This window comes from Canis aureus, chromosome 5 (assembly GCF_053574225.1).
Source record: "Canis aureus isolate CA01 chromosome 5, VMU_Caureus_v.1.0, whole genome shotgun sequence".
NCBI classification, from domain to species: domain Eukaryota; kingdom Metazoa; phylum Chordata; class Mammalia; order Carnivora; family Canidae; genus Canis; species Canis aureus.
This window is the reverse complement of record NC_135615.1, coordinates 62,510,619-62,528,025: the sequence shown is the minus strand read 5'-3', so window position 1 is coordinate 62,528,025 and position 17,407 is coordinate 62,510,619. Positions and strand designations below refer to the sequence as shown.

General features: G+C 46.1%; 1 protein-coding gene across 4 annotated transcripts in view; it reads left to right on the top strand.

Annotated features, from left to right (window-relative positions):
• Positions 1-17,407, top strand: part of FTO (FTO alpha-ketoglutarate dependent dioxygenase) — a 428,971-nt gene that overhangs the window by 325,649 nt on the left and 85,915 nt on the right. The window lies entirely within an intron of this gene.

The following is a 17,407-nucleotide window of genomic DNA, read 5'->3' as shown; positions in this document are numbered from 1 at the left end:
AGACATGAGGGACATGAAGCATCAGGACATGAAACCATCCTGATACTTCTATGCTTAAAAACCATGCCCATCTTTCCTCTCTGCAGAGAAGAAGTTGCCAGCGACTCAGGACCCCTCCAGGCTTGGCCCGCTTTGGCCCTCGCTTGTCACACCTTCCTGGGGCTCCCCTTAACTCTATGATAGGATGGCATCTCCTGTCTTTCAGCCTGTATTCGGATGCTTATCTCTGTCCACCCTCCATTTCTGTCTCCCAGAAGTCTGATATCTCTCCTCATGGCCAACTGAGATCAGGTTTCCCCTTCTCCTGGTTTCCAAAGATCATCTCCTGCTGGGGCTCAGCTCAGAGTTAACTGGGTTCCGCAGCCTCCCTAGCTACCGGCAGCAGCGGAGCTGCCCTGAGCCACCTCTGTCAGTAGTGACTTTTCCTGAGCAAGGTCAGGCACCAGAAAACTTGATAGGCAGCATTCACTGTGGGGCTCCTTCTGTGCATTCCTCGGACGGACGGGGATGGTAAAGGTCCCCCTCGCCCCAACTCAGGGACTTCAAACCTGAGATAGAGAAAAAGACAAATTTGGCTCTCAACGTCTGTCAGGCTCCAGGGAAGCCGTATGTGTAACGGAGCTATTACAGATCTCTATTTGTCAAACTGAGTGTTTACTGTGGGCTCCCTTACAGCATGCCCCCCCAACCCCCCCACCCTCACTGAGAACCAGTCTACAAACAAAGCATTTACCCTCCGAGGATTCCTTTCTAATTAAAATTTTACATATACTAAATAAACAAGGGCACTTTTGAAATGTAAATCTGTCATTTTCGTAGGCGACTTAAATCAGCTCCACCTACCTGGAGACTGGTCTCTCCTTCCGCACAAAGCCACACACATCCCTAGTTTGCCTTGACTCTTGCGCAGCTCACGTTCCCTGTATCCTTAGATCCTGGTGTGGGTTGTTGGTTTTTTTTTTTCCCTTGAACACTTTCTGCAGTTTAGTTATTTGTTGTAATTATCAAGTTCATTTTTCTCTAATAGATGTGATTAAGTATATTTAGCACTGTGTAATGAGTTTTCTGCCTGGTTGCATCTTAGCTAATAAGGAATTCCTTAGCGGCATCTCTGACAGCTGCTGCGGATCCCAGGCCTGCTCTGCCACAAGAGACCTTTTCCATGAACTGCTAGCATTAGAGAAATTAACTCCATTACACTCACCATAAAATCGAGGGCTGAAATTTGATTACTAATAGATCCTCAATTCAACTAGAAACTCAAGAAATGGGGTGGCCAGCGGGGAGGAAGGCAAATGTGTGCGAAATGCCGGTGTGCACATTTGTGCCAGTGTGTGCGTTCAGAAATTTCCAACCGTACCTCCGGTTTATTTCCCGAGCAGGACCAGAGAGCCGTGCGCCAGGCTGGTAGGCTTATAATGGTGCAATTCGGTAGGTATGGGGCTGGGAGGCTTTGTTACAGCCGTGATGGTAGCACCTGGTCACTGGTGCCTCTGTCCTCACCGCGCTAAGAAACCTCTGGGTGTGTTTTTGGCCACAGCAACTCCTTGCCATTGTTGCAGGCTGTCCAGATTTGTAAGGCTAAATGCTGAGGACAATTAGTGATTGGTGAGTGGCTGCTCTGATGTATCGTTGCTTAGCAACAGTCTCTGAATTAAGTCTCTGGAAGGAGTATACAGGAAGAGACAAGACAGGAAGATGAACTAGGTACCATTTCAATGTGTAGGTGAGCTGGCAATGAAAAAAGAGTAAAAGATATTTGTAATCGTAGAAATGGCTGAGTGGAAAAGGGAGATAAAGGAAGGAAGAGACAGAATGTAGCTTCTCTCTTGCTAAATAAAGTAAGTGTCAGTTGAACCAACCCCACTGATAGAAGAGCTCATTCTTTCTTTGACCACTTTGGCTAGGATTCCCACGCAGGCAGAACCCAGACAGCATTACCCGCAAATGCAGCATGAACGTTCAGGGAAGGAAAAGATGGAGAATGGAGCTGTGCTTGATGCTTGAAATCATATAGAACAAGCTTAACTTAGCGTTAGTCAGTTCAAACCAGCAAACTGAGATTAACCGGGGGACAGGGCCCAGTTTTGATGAAGCCCTGTTCTCAGAACTAGGTGGAATTGGTGCTCTTACATACCGATGCTCAGTCTTGCTCCATTTGAAGTAAGGAAGTATCTTGAAAGCCGGGAACAGCAAGCATATCCATTTCAATAGATTTGGTTGAGTTTAGACTCTCAGCTGACTAAGATATCACCCTGAACTCCATGATTTAGTGAGCTGGTTTAGCCTCTGGAAGGCCAGATGAGCAAAAGAAAGTGGAAAAGCAGTAAAAGACCTTGATCCAGATACTGAGCCTTGTTAAGGGGAGGCCTTATCTACACACTGAGCTCTGTCTGGAGGTCTGCAAAGGTCCAGGGACTCATTACTGTTAGTGAGGGCTGTTTTGCAATTAGTGTTGAAACACTGAGATAAAGAAAGGATATATAGGAATTAAAAACAGATAACGTAAACACTAACAAAGAGTCCTAATCCCCTTGGCTGAGTGTTTTGCATGTTTACCTCTGATCAGAATTCTTAATAATATCGAGTGTGTTGCAATTCAATAAAGATCCCCTAGGAAGAAAGGGGTCGATTCTTGGGATTAAAAAACAGAACAAAACAAGAAAAACAGAAACAGAAAAACTTATATCTCCTATTACTTTATTTTTAAAAATGAGAAGAATACAGAACAACCAATAAACTACACAGGAAGGTTTTTGTTTTGGTGTAGTTTGGTTCAAATCACCTATGGGCATAATTCGGTCTTCTAGTATCTAGGAAGGGTATCTCCAGGGCTCAGAAAGCAGAGTTTCCATCTCCACCTGTATATAACTTGGTTTTCTCTCTGAAGAATGGAAGTGGCAGGCAGTCAAGAAAGTCTTTGCCCTCCTGGCCCAAAGTTCATTGGAGAAAGGAAGCTGATACACCACCTCTGATTCTTGCCCAGTACCTAAAAGGGCTCACCATCACAATAGAGCAGTGTGTTTTCAGGACAGTATATAATTATTTGGGGAAGAGCCAAAAATGATGGCTAGTGCTTGATAATAGCACGTATTATGACATTCTATCTAACAGTCAATGGCTCAGGATGCCTGGGTGGCTCAGCAGTTGAGTGCTTGCCTTCGGCCCAGGGCATGATCCTGGAGTCCTGGGATCGAGTCCTGCATCGGGCTTCCTGCATGGAGCCTGCTTCTCCCTCTGCCTGTGTCTCTGCCTCTCTCTTTCTCTGTCTCTCATGAATAAATAAATAAAAATCTTAAAAAAAAAAAAAAAAGAAAAGAAAAAAAGCCTATGGCTCTAAGTTTAAGTATCTTAAGCTCCGAGTGCTCTGGGTTCTGCATTCCACCCCCAGCTCTGATGCTCTGGTTGTTGAGCACCCAGCTTCCCTGCTGGATTGTAAACTCGGTGAGTGCGGAACCTTCTACTTTGGTTTCCACCAACATTGTGTCCCTGGCACCCAATGCAGGATTAGCTACATAGAGGGAACTCAGTCAGTGTTGCTTTAATGTGTTATCTGAGAATCTAGCGGTGGTAACCAGTCTCCAGGATGGCCCTCAATCCTGATGTTCACAGTCCTGTGTAATCCCCAACTTTTCAATATGTGCTAGACTTGGTGACTTGCTTCTGCTGGGTAGAATAAGGGAGACAGTTAGTTCATAAAAGGCAGTGCGGCTACCTGCAATCTCTTTCTTTCTGGACCACTTACTCTGGGGGAAGCCAACTGCCATGTTGTGAGCAGCCCAATGTAGAAGCCCTCATGACAAGCCACTGAGGCCTCCAGCCAACAGCCATGCCAGTGACCTTGAAAGTGTATCTTCCAGCCCAAATCAAGCACCACTTGATAGGTTCATTGCATCCTTGTGAGAGGCCCAGAACCAGAGCCATCCAACTCCCAAATTCCTGACCCAAAGAAACTACTAGATAATAATGTTCATTGTTTTAAGGCCTTAATTTGAAGGTAACTTATTACACAGCAATAAAAAATGAATACAGTGGCTGATTACCACAAGCGTCACTTCATCCACTTACTCAGTAGGTATTTGTTGAATGCCAGCTCTGCCAGGGATTGAGCTAGATGCTGCTGATACCAAGACAAATAAGGCCTTTAAGGAACTTACAGTACTGAAGTATCATCAATGTAAGTGCAGTGGGTGTACAAAGGAGGAAGCCAGAATGGGGGGGAGCCATAAAACTAACAAAGCGGTCTCTCATGTAGCCTCCTGGCATCCCAGCACACACACATCACAGAAAACACTTTTTCCTAACCGTGCCTTAGCTTCATTTAGTTTTAGACAGTTCCAGCAAACCTTGTCCAGCACTTTGTTCTTCGTTAAGCATTGATTCATTATGGAACTGGTGGGCCACTAGAGAAGGGGGAGGGTTAGCCTAAATTCTTGGCCCTGGCTTTGAGCATCCCATGCTGAATTGGACTCTTGGTGGCTCTTCCTAGTCTGTCACTTTATTTCTCCCTGGCCTCTCGGTCACCAACAGCCCTATTAACTAGGGGTCTCTTGATTAAAAACAAATTGTTTGATTATCTCTAAAAGAACAAAAACCCCATGAGGCTATATTAATGCTTTGTATATATGCTGGCTGTATAAATAAATGCACGTTTCACTGTGGCTTGAGGCTGAACATGGCAGGAGAATGAGTCAGGCCTTAGGCCTAGCAATGGAATACTTCTAGGAATGCTGAGAAGATAAAGATACTGGCCAATAAAGCACTAATACATGGCTGGTCAGTCACAGATCACTGTGGAAGGAACACATCATAGGGGCCCCTGTTATAATGGCCCTTATAAGGGCTGATTTGTTCAGAGACCCATCTCCAGGACCTCATCTTCCAGGCTAAACAGAGCTGGTCATGTACAAGGATGGCCTCATGTGGCTGCCTAGGCCCCCGGGATGAGAAGCAGAGGCTATGGAGGAGGAGGATTCACTTTGTAGCAGAGAAGCAGCTCTGTCTGGCCCGGGTCCTCCAGCCTTTAGGGGATGGGGCTTGGGAGCAAGAAGGAACCAGACCAGGCACCAGGCCGCCCCAATCATCCCAGGTTTAGAGCTGACTCCAAGGAGGAAGAAAGCCGACATGTTCTTTTTCCATTTGCCGCAGGCCTCAGCAGGAAAACAATTAAATTTCCTTTATCCCCTTGCCGGTATAACTGATTTCAGTGGGGAGAAGGGAGACAATCTAGCAGAGACACCAGAGATTATTTGGCTTTTCCCCTGCTCGTGTGCACGCACGGGGGAGTGACCGAACAGTTGCTCGTGTTCGGTACCTTCATTTGCCTCTTCCACCCCTTTGGAAAAAAAAAAAAAAAATGCTTCCTTTGTATCCTGCCACTGTGTCGATTTTTGTGGTGGTGGTGGTTGTTTTAAATAGGAGAACTTGTGAAATGAGACTGCATAAAAGATAGACTTGTTTTCTATATGGGAGATATTGCCTGTCCTTCAGATCTATGTGTCTCGCTTATGGAATGAACCAAAGTAGGACAGATAAACTAATATTTTGTATAAGCTCAGCCAGACAATACAGATGATAAAGATGTTTCATCTTCTTATGCATGCAGAAAATATGAAAAATCGTAGTTTACACATATTTGCTCAATTCAAGTGTAAAATTGGGCCCTTCGATTGCCCTGGGCCACAGTGGCTGTGTTAAGGAAGCTCGATTTACCTTGCAGCCGAGTGAAAAATGATCAGAATATTAGACTCATCTAGCCCACATTAAGGAGCCATTGCATTTCCCGACAATTTTATGCTATCTCAATATGAAAACAGAGCAATTTCAACTCATATCAGGTTATGATCGGCAATTACAGTTGCATAATTCACCTAGGCGCCTCTGTGCAGGGCCTTTATTTTCCCTCTTGGTGACATTCCTGAGAAAGTGCCTGATAAAAATGTCATATATCATCCCAGCTTTAGAACTCGTGAGGGGGTAATCTGCTATGCCTTGCTGAGCCCATATTCATCACTGGATTTTTGACTTGGAGGGGTCGCGGCACTGATAATTTCCTGTTTGTTACTGTCCTCAGCAGCCCTGACAAGGGCTGTAAAAGCGGGGTTGTAGGCGGCGGTTCAGCGCCGTTCCGGTGGGGCTCATCACCAGCAATAACAGTGCGTGACTGTGGCTCGTGCTGTAGTTGGCCGTTTCGAAGATAATTAGATTTGATGTCAACATTTCTTTATCACCTGCATCCTTTTATGCATCTGTGTGTCAAGTTGTTATTTCCGGATTTATTAGCACCCTCAGAGCTACCCTCGATCTGTCAGCCTGTGTGCTGTTTGTGTTGACAGTTGTAAAGTTAATTACTAGTACTAATGAGCATCGGGCTTTTGGTGGACATGGCGTTTTGGACGTTTAAAACTATAATTAGTTTTTTTTTCTTTGTGTAGTGCTTCAGTACAGAAAAAAAAGTGTTGGGGGGTGGGAGGGGGGAGAAATACCTTCCTTCCACTCCGTTTTGACATTCTGTGTGCAGTCAACTTATCTTTTATTCAGAGGCTCCAAAAATTCAGTTCTGTTTATTTTTAAAATCGACTTCTTTGCATTGTAACTCCATGAATAATTTCTTTTGTTCCTTCTTTCCTCTTCCCGCTTGATAACGCGATCGTTTCGTGTGCCTTGAGAATTAAGGATAGTGAGGGTGGGACGATGAAAAAAATGTGCTGAGTAAATGTTGACTCCCACCCAACCAGACTGCAAAATCTCCACTTAGAACTCTTCCTCTTTTCAAGTCTTACTCTGGGCTCACCTGAAAGACTCGGTGAACGAAGAAGAGCAGACAAAATCAAAAGAGTAATTAGTGGTTCCCTGGGTGGCTGGTCCCTGACTAATAGTAATAGGGAGTACTTATGTAGCATTCGTTCTGTGCCAAGAATCGTGCTAAGCTCTTTGGACGAGGGTCCCCTGCTCAGTCCCTACCAGCAGCCTCAGAGATCTGTGCCGTCGTCTTCATTTTACAGGTGGGGAAACTGAGGTTTGGGAAGCTGACGGAACTCACCCAAGGTCTGACAACTAGGGAGTTGTGTTGGGATTAGAACCCATCAATGCAGCTCAAAGCCTGTGCTCGTGACTACGACTCTGTAGACTCCGAGTATGCTTTCAAGAAAAATTAGCAGGCTCCTGGGGCATGTATTCTAGAACAACAAAGAGCAATCACTTACTAAATCAGATGGGCTCATTTGTATTTCACTCCCAGTCATAGAGGGATGCTAGCTTCAGTGTAATGGCAATTATCTGTGGCATGTACTTTATGGAGGGATTTTGTTTGGTCTGTTGCGGCAGCAAAGCACCACTCCCTTGCTGCTATTCATATTTACTTTCTATTCATCATTATCTGCCATTTTGCTAAATAACTATCCTTCCCAGACATAAATCATCCATAAAAATACTCTGGCTCAGAGAAAATTTCGCCCTGGCACTGCAATGATGAGATAACCATTTTCATCTCTTGTTGAAGCATTGAGATTTATTGGCTTTCGATGGGCAACAGACCAGGCATCACTCTCTGCTAAACAGACTCCCACTTGCATTTATTCTTATTGCATTTAGTGATTCAAAATGGAGCTCTCGGAATCCCTCGAGGGTCCATTCCCAGCCTGGGTGGGGTGTTATTACTTTATATTAGATAAGGGAAGGACACACAAAGAAACATGTGGTGATTCGGATGATTTTTTATTTCCGTTTAGCAGTGATGACAGAATGTCATAGTGAAATGACTTCAAAAGTCATTTTTCCCCACTGCCCTGGTTCTGCAGCCTTGTCCCTTGAGGGCTCTTCCATTGTACAGTGTTATTAATTCTGCTAACTTTCAGACTTCATTGCTGACAACAGGCCTCTTGGCTTTCGCAGCCTATTACATTAAATTTCCCATCAAACCATGTCAGCCTCTGAGGTCACAGATTTCGAGAGAAGCTTTAGATATTTTGCCATCTGACTTCACGGGCAGGTGTTTTCTAAATTGCTTTTAGGTTTGTTTTTCCAGTGTCAGAAATCAGATTGAACCTATTTAAAAAAACTCAGACAGTGAGCGCTCATCAGGATAAGAACAAAGCGGAGTTTGAGGCACGCCTGAACTGGCACGTGTGTCTGTGTGTGTGTATGTGTGTGTGTGCGCGCGCACGCGCCCGCATGCATGCACTTGTATTTCGGTTGACCTTTCAAAGGGAAAGCAAAGCCTTCCAACCAGACTTCATCCCCGACCCCACCCGGTGAGTAGAGTGTCTTGTTGACTATCTATTTTTCTAACACTTACTGAAGCCCCAAGTACAGTGTGGCTGCCCTGGTGAACAGAGCCAGGCGCCACTGACCTTGAACTTGGAGGGGTCTGTGAAACTGTTGAGTGGCATCAGGAGGTCACTCCGGGCAGGCCAGTGAAATGACTGCGGACCCGGCTGCGGACTAGCGTGTCTTAATGTGGGATCCTCGAGCAAGTTTCTGGTGGCAGTAGAAAGGCAGCGTTTCTTTTGATGCGTTCGTTCTGGCCTGCCGTGGTGGGATTCAAATAAAGGAAACGCAGAAACCTTCCTTCCCAGCAACATGGCCACAGGCACCGCCTTGCTGTCGGAATTACGTTTGGAAGGAAGCCTGCGGAGGAAGGTGGAACGGGGGGCTCCACTGCAGAACAGAAGAGAAATGAGCTGTTGTTTCCGAAGCAGCCAGCTCATGAAGATGATTGCAGATCATTTGGCAAACCCAGTGTACCCTTGCAATCATTATTGATTATTAGTTCCAGTTAATATTTCTGCTCTAAAAATGACAGCAATTAAAAGCTCGCCATCGCAGTTGGGGCCTAGCAGCCCGGCACTTAACAGCCTCGGGGGCCCTTTGCTGACTACTGTGCGTGCTCGGGAGGCCAGGCCGGGGAAGCGACGGGCCTGGGGCGTTGAAGAGGAGGGAGGACCCACTCTCGGGCCACCTCAGCGCTAGGCGTTAAACACTCGGGGGGCCGCACCTGGGCAGGCGACAGAAGCTTGGGTGCCTGGCGGGAAGCACTGCAGTTCACAGGAGCCCTGTCCCGTTTTTCTTTAGCATTTTTAGGGCCCCGCAGGCTGCTCTTCCCGAGCCCATCATGAGCCAGCTCTCCCTCCGTGCAGGAGGAGCTGCCGAACCAGGCTGGGGCCGGAGAAGGATGAGAGAAGCGAGGCGGTGTCACTGTTTCCCCTGCTAGCAGCCAGAAGGAGAGAGAATCATTTGTGGCACTCTGGGGACAGTTTTGTCACCCTGACAGTAATGCTGTTATGCGCTGGCTTGACACACAGGATGAATCCATAAAGACAGATAAGTAACTGTGAAAGTGGCTGGGGATCAGGCTGAGTGCCACCACTCACCTGCAGTGACAAATAGATAGTCATGAAGGATTGGAAATCCTGCCCAACACGGAGATCTGTCAGCAAAGAGATGGACTGCAGCCCCGGTGACACAGGCAGCTGGAGAAGAGCACGCGTGTGCACGTGCGCGCCCCCCCGCAGGGTGGGCGAGGGGGTGAACTTCAGAGCCTGGTTTGGGGGGTGGTCAGGCTTTCCCTGGGGTGGGGGAGGGGGTGCTGGTGCTGGTGCAGGGTGGGGAGCCCAGAGTCTGAACTCGGTTTTCCCTGGTGAACTGGAATTGTAGGGATTGCTTCTTTTTGTTGGTAAGTTCAGGCATATTTGGTCAAGAAGGCTGTGTTTAGTTTCCATTTTCTCTGGGATTTTTTTCATACCAATAGGGGTCCCCATCTGCAAATGAAATGAATCCAAGTTTTGATAGTTAGCAAAATATTACTGCTAAGCTGCTGGTGTCAGAGGCACCAGGCAAAGGGCAGGCGGAAGCAGGGGGCCTCATATTTATCTTTTATGTTGGAAAGGTTTGTTATTTCTGGTTGGGAATCTGCTTTTCTTCAATGAAAGAAATTCTGAGGGACAGCGTTTGAAAAAACAAGCCATGTGCTGGATCTGCTGTTTCCCACTTGGGCTTGAGATCCACACCGCCCTGTGTTCTATAGTCGTGAATCCCACTGTTGATATTACACAGAAATACGCTTTGTTTTAATTATTCTTGAGGTCGCGAACGCCTGGCTGTACCCTAGGAGATCCCTGGGAAGTTATGGAGTAGATTTGAGGTGAAAATAAGCATAAATGGCAAGAGTAAAACCTCCTCGGGGCATGGTCAGGGGTTGGGATAGAAGCGTCGAGACGTAGGACAGCCATTTAGAAATGCTTTTCTTTCTGTTACCTACAAAGAATATTTCGGCACTAGAGATCAGCATAAATGTCTTGAGGACCCACAGGATGGGTCCTGTGTCCGATGTACATTTTAGCAGGAGGTGGGGATGGAGGCAAACCAATATCCCAGCATCTGTTTTCTATAACAGTGACCAGAACTGTTAGCATTAATAAACTGGCTGCTTGCGGGGTACGAAGAATCATCTATCAAGTCCTTGTTCAAGACTGTTTTTAATGTAATAATTAAAAAAAAAAAAAACCTTACAGTACCAAGGTTTTTTGTTTTTTTTTTCCCCCCCTCCCCCTCAAAGGAGTTCTCTTGCTCTATTCCTGTGCTGTCATCTTTGGCCACCTGCCTTTGTCATAGGTGGAAATGTACTTGATCTAGCTCAATTGTACATACCCCGCTAATTTTACTTCTGGGAACTTAACACAGGATACCTGCATATCTGAAGCTCTGTTTCCTCAAAAATGGTTTTACGTAACTCACACTTTTACAACTGTCGTTACTATTACTACTTCTGTTTGAGGGCGCTGTGTACTTCAGCATTTGTTCTCCTGCCTGGGCAGGCCCTCACCACTTTATATTTCTTTAGAAAACCCTGGGGCCTATTCATTGGTTTTAAGATACTTTCTTTTAGTTCATAATTTTTGGAGGCTAAGACTGTTTTGGAGCGATTCGGCTATAATGAAAACATTTTTTGTTTTGACCCTAGGCTCTCAGGTTTGACATGTTTTGACCCTATCTTTCTAACCATGATTTAAATTCTGAATTTCCAGAAGCCTTATTAAATATGTCAATTTGTGCACCAGAATGGTAAATGTTCCTGTGAACTTTGACTCCTAAAGGAAACTCTATTTTAAAAGAATAAAAGATTTTCCTGATAAATATGTTCCTCATTTTGGGCTAATACTTTCAGTCTGAATGCTGGAATGGGGAAGGGCCAGCCCACTGCCTGACCCCACTTGCTACCTCATTCTGTGATCCAGTGCTATTTTACAGCCCGCAGCATTAGATTTTTATTTCACCAAGATCACTTCCGTAATGGGATATAAATCTCCGAGCGCACACCTGATTACATAGGCCTGCACGTGAATAAAAACGAGGGTGAGCCCCCTGCCATCACAGGGCTGCAGGTAAGCGTGCCAGATAAGCGGCACTCAGTGGGCTGACGGGACCTCTGTGGCTGTTTTTATTAACTTGGGAGCTAAGGTCACACTCCTTCCCAGGGCCTTTGCGATGAAATGCAAGCCAGGGGCCTTGCCTTCGGCGTGTATGCCAACTCTGTGGTCATGACCCTGGATACCAGCATTTGTCAATAAAAAGTGTCTCATGATGCTAATTCCCTCAGTTTTAGCTCCACACCCATCTTCTCCATAACAATGCTTGGGGAGAGAAATTTCTTCTGCAGGGTTTAACTTAACTGGTTATTGGCTCCTCCTTTGGTCACCGGGTCAAACTATTCAGAGAAGGCTGAGCCACCTTTAGTACTTACCAGGAATGGAAAAATTGTCTTGGTGATAAGATACAATTTTGAAATACCGATGTGCCCAGCCCATTTTGCATCGTGGCCTTCAACACATGGCGTTACCTCAGCCTCCTCAAAGTCCTCACCATCCCGCCTCTGAGGGGTTGTGAGGACCTTTGGTGTACTTGGAACCCGTGGACTGGCAGCAAACACCTTTTGAAACTATCAGGAGGGGATCTGGCTCAAATAACTGACACAGTCATGCTCTTTAGAGTTGACTAGCCACTGCTGCCCGCGTTCTCTCTCTCTTGATCCTCTTAACGTGGTCAAGCGAACATGGCAGATAGCAGTGGGCCTGTCTTACAGTGGGAGAGACCCCATTGCCAGGTGGCTGGGCTGCACTTCCCCATAGCACCTTCGAGGTCCCGGGAGGCTTTGTGGGCATTGTTTCCCTGAGTCCTTACCGCAGTCCATGCTCTAGGTGGGACAGGTGATGATGTACCACTTTGTAAGTGGGGAGGCTGAAGCTTAGGGAGGTTGACTGGCCAACCTGGGGACACAGCCGGGGAACTCATCCCAGACCCTCTGACTCTGAGACCAAAACCCTTTCCATGACCCCAGGATTAACTCCACACTTGAGAAAGTCTCCTGAACGAAGCTACTCTTAAGTCTCTGTAGGGCTTCACCGTTTCTATGATTCCAAATTCCTGTGACAGCCAAGCTGCAGTTCCCTGGAGGAAAGTTCCAGAAGGGAAGGTGTCCCTTGGCTGGCTCTTCATGCCCAGGCCCAGGGAGGACTCAGCAGAGGGCCCCACACCCAGGGCGTGCTCACCCACCCAGCTGGCAACGTGGAGGTGCCGACGATGATCTAGACCCATATCCTGGGACCGGTCGCCTTTCGCTGACTCATGCCCAGGGTGTTCACAAAGTGCACAGGCTGTAACACAAAGATGGAGCAGATGTATGGAAGAAGAGTGTCAGCCGTCGCTAAGGACCCACAGGCAAGGTGTCCCTGTCAGTGGGGACAGAGAGCAGACACTGAAGGCGGGAGCCTGTGCCGTGGCAATCTCCCGTCCCTGAAGCGTGAGGTTGGATGGCAGGAGAGGCTGCCGCACGTCAGAGTGGGCTGCATTTGCAAAGGTCAGGCTTTAATTACATGCACAGTTAAATGGAGATACTGGAGAGAGGTCACACTCGTATTTCTCTGGCCTTCATTAATGTTATTGCTCTGTCACTTTCTCTCTCCTTGGGTTTGTAAATGAAAATTCCTTTAATACATTTAAAAGGATTATTTATTTTTAATTGTTTTTACCTCTGGAGGGAGAGGTTACTTTTTTTTTTTTTTTTGAGTAGTTAACACACACATACACACACATGCGCATACACACACACACCAACTTTGCCTATGCATTTCTTGCTAATTTATTTCAAACCCTGTGCTTTTTATGGTCTTATCTACTAATGATTTTGATTAAAACACAAGCAAAAACCAGCCAACATGAACAGGTTGAATGCTACATCTGTGCAGAAGATAGCAGCTCACTTATTTATGGCTCCAAGAAATGGAGCCTAAATTAAGCTAGCTATTGCTGGAGAGTGGATAAGCGGCCATTATGAATTATCCTTAATTATAGCGATTTCCTAAACTAATAAACCTGCTAAATCTTTATTGCAAAGGTTAGTTTACGCAGTGCATATAAAACCCGCATGTGCTCCGCATCAGCCACCAGCTGTCTGACAGTGGGTTGCGATTTTACTGAGTGTTCACATAAATTTTATGTTGGTTATATTAACAGTCAGTCCATATCACTACCCACAGATGCCAGTAGACATAAAAATTGCTCTCTAGTGAGCCTAAATATCCCTAGAAGCTAGTTGTGTCTAATGTTCCATGTAGTATTTGTACGTGAAAGCACCAGATTGGAGGGTTATTTACAGATGAATATTTCAATCCAGTTAGTTCATATAGGCCTACTTAGCCTTCTTTGCTGGTTTATTTGTATGCTAAATAATTCACCAAAGGTTCTTGTTTACTTTCTATAGTAGTTTCTATGAAATGCAAACAAGGGAGCCAACTTTAGGTGTTCAAAAGGCTAAGCAGCTCTGTGTTTAAATGCAGGTCAGAGCAGCAAATGCAGTCTTGCCCATGGGCTGTCACTCAGTTTTACACATCCTTCTTTCTTTTTTTTTTTTTCCCCTTTCCTCCTCCAGATATAACTAGAGCTTGCTGCTTTCATAGGAATTTTTGGCTGGACTATCTTTAGTCTAAATTTATCTTTTTCAATACCTGCTATATGCTACCTTCGGCTTGCACAATTAACCACCCAACGCCAGCAGCAAAGAACACATTCTTGGCTTTGAGAAGCTTCCCCACAGTCCTCTGGGCTGACAAGAATAGGTCAATTCTCTGCTATTGAAATGTCCTTGTTTTCTTTCCTTATTTTTTTCTTTTCTTTTTCCTTTATCCTTTTTCTTCCTTTTCTCTCCCATGATTTTTTTTTTCTGGTACATTTCCAAATCTCAAGATTTGAAGGGACGGCAAATAGGACCTTTCTGTTTTCTTGGAAAGCCCCCGAGCCAGCCTGACCTCCGTCACCCTGAAGGACAGAGGAGCAAAGTCCAGCTCTAAATGATGTAGCCTTTAGCAGCCCTCAGAATATCTCTTCACCTGGGTGGGAAGGATCCTTGTGTTCTAGCGAGGTGACAGTTACCTGGCCTATTGTTCACGTGTCCCCATGGCTCCGTTTATATGTGAAAAATATCTGCCCCTATATTTTGCAAATGTTTATGAGCCTAAACATTTGCCCCTAAAGAGATTGGAAAATAGCCTCCTTCATTTTCAGCCCAGCGCTGCCACGATCATGAGAGAGTTCAATAGCAGTGCTAACTTTTTATTTAATAATATTGATTTTATCATTTTTACTACTTACAATGGGGATTGGTAGGCTGATAGTTATTTGACCTCCCTTTGTGCATGGCTGTGGAGTGCTTCGTGAAAGCTATTGACATATATCTCTCTTCCCCCACTCCTCTTCCAGTGGCCCATCTCGGCAAATAATATTGAGATGCAGTAACTGTTCCTGGTATTGATTTCAGATTGTGTTCATCACACCCTTCCCGGGGCCAGGCAAAGAGCAGCAGCCCCAGTTCTGTAAACCCTTGACTGCTGCAGGCTGGAGTATCATTTCCATCTCCCAAGCAAGAATATCAACCATATATGTTTCAAAAAAAAAAATTTACCCAGAAAAATGAAAGCATGTTTTGATCTTGATTATTTTTTACGCATACATCATTAAACTGATCTCTTCAGTTTTATGTTGGGCTTTCTCTGTATTTTTTTTTTTTTTTTTTTTAAGGAATACTAGGAGATCTGTGGTTCCCTGAGCTGAGAGCAGGAACTCTGATTACATTTTAAGCTTCTGGGATTCAGAGTTTGGCACACTCAGACAGACCAAGGGCCTCTTTGACCTTCGGTTCTCAGCCAGCTGGGGCCCTTCTCACCACCTGGGCCTAAAAAAAAAGTTCCAGGTTTTGCCTTCATGGAGTCAGTTGAGATGGCAGCACATTTATAAGAACCCGAGGTTTAACATTCAGGGAGCAGCCAGCCTAATCCAGTGATTATAATCACGTTTATCCATGGGAAGGATACAAGGCGTAGTCTGGGTGGATTTGCATACTCATTGAGAAAAATACCAAGCACAGAGCTAATTACACTGGAATCCTAAGTTTTGTAGGCCCCCCACCCCCAAAAAAAAGGCAGTAGAGAATCTGCATCAAGAGTGACTGTATCTAGGTGATAGCACTGCAAGTTATTTTTGTCTTTTTTGGGCATTTCTACATTTTCTTTTGTCGTTAGGAAAAAAAAAACACTCAGAGGTGTTATTTTTGAAAATGGAGTGGTTAGCAGGATTGGACCTCTCCAGAAGATCCCTGACCACCAAAGTGAATGCATTAGCCGAGGTGGAGATTGACCCACTGCCGTACTAATCTCTGCTCTGAGAGAAGCAGGACAGACATTGCTCCTGTCACAGTGCACCTGCTAGTTCTTGGTTTGTGAAGCCCCTGGGAATTGCGCTAGAGTTCGCCACTGAAGCAGAAGTGCAAAAACTGTTAGGAAGGAGGGCTTTGGAATCAGACAGGCCTGGGTTTGATCCTCGGTTCTTTCTTTTACCAGCCATGACTTTTGAGCAAGTGACTTAACGTTCTCTACCTCAGTCTGCTCGTCTGGAAAATGGGTTATTGAGAGCATTAAATGACACAGTACACATAAGCTTATAGCATACTGCCTGGCCTCTAGTAAGCAGTCTGTAAATGGTAATTTGCATTGCTGGCATCTGTATAGCAATTTCCTCATCAAACCGGAGCCATAATGGGAATTAGCATAGTCGCGGTCTACAGAATGGTGATTTTTTTTTTCCTCCATAAGCCCAACTGGGACTCAATTAAGATCTATCCAGTGTCTAATACATGTCAGATTTCCAGGACAAACCGGATTCCGTACAGCACTCTTTGATGAAAGGCGATTCGTTTTTAGCTGTGTATCTAAACGACAGTCCAGCTTCATATTTTTGTGAGGATTTTTTAGAGAAAGAAATGTCTCTATCAGGAAAAGAAGTTGCAGGTCTTCAGTTAAGGTTCTGCAAATACGATGAGCTTGCAGACGGTGGGCCGCCTCCCTCCACCAAACCCGGGCACACGCCCTGAGCACGCACATCCCCTCCTCTCTCCAACAACAATTGAGCCAGGGCGACGCTACAAGATGTGGTGGGAGCCTGTCGAATATTGCCTCCTTTCTGTGGCAGAGCCGGGTTTGCTAGGCCCGAGCATTTTCCATCTGTGTGGTCGGCAGCACTTGCCGGTACGTCGGGTGGCGTCGGCTGCTCCCCTGCAGGCAGGCATCTTCAGGCCTGAAAGCCCAGCATAGAAAGCAGCTAAATTAGAGCCTTTACACAGTTGCTGGAACCGGCTTAATGAGAGACAGCGAACATTTTGCAGGCTACTGAACTTCTGAAATGTGACAATCCAAGCAAATGAAATCATGGTACCTTTCATTGTACTTTAATTGGACTCAAACTTGGCACGAGGGGCCGCCGAAAGCCGCACTCAAGGAGACAGACAGGAGTTGTACGACAACTCGGGCGGCCCGCACAGCCCATCCTACAGCTGTCCGAGGCCACGCCGCGCCCCAGCCCGGCCCTCGCGGTCAAGAGGGAGCGAACCGCCGTGCGTAGAAGCGGAGACGAGAAGGCAGGCCCGGGCCTGGCGTGGTGAATGGCAGACCTGTCACCCCGAGTTTCGCACTTGAAATAACTCGGCCTCCCGGCAGCCGGTACAGGCCAATTTATTTTAAAGAGGCGAAAGAGGAGCGAAACAAACTTAGACCCTCTCTTCTGCCTGTTAGGGTGTCAAGATATCAGCGTCAAGGAGCCCTCTCGGCAGAAGGGTGAGGGTGAGTTGAGCATAAACACGAACAAGCAGAGAAATGAGCCTGGGCCTCCCGTTGAGCGAAGCGAAATGGGAATCCCGGTCGAGTAACCCAAAAAGCGGGGAAATTGCCAGAGCTGTCAGGAAGGGGACCAAAATCCTGTCAAGCAACAGTAAAGGGAAGGGGAATTGAGTGAGGGAAAGGCACATTTTGAGAGGGGGGCATGACGCGAAGACGTAGATCGTTTTAGGGGCACCGTCCAGAGCCAG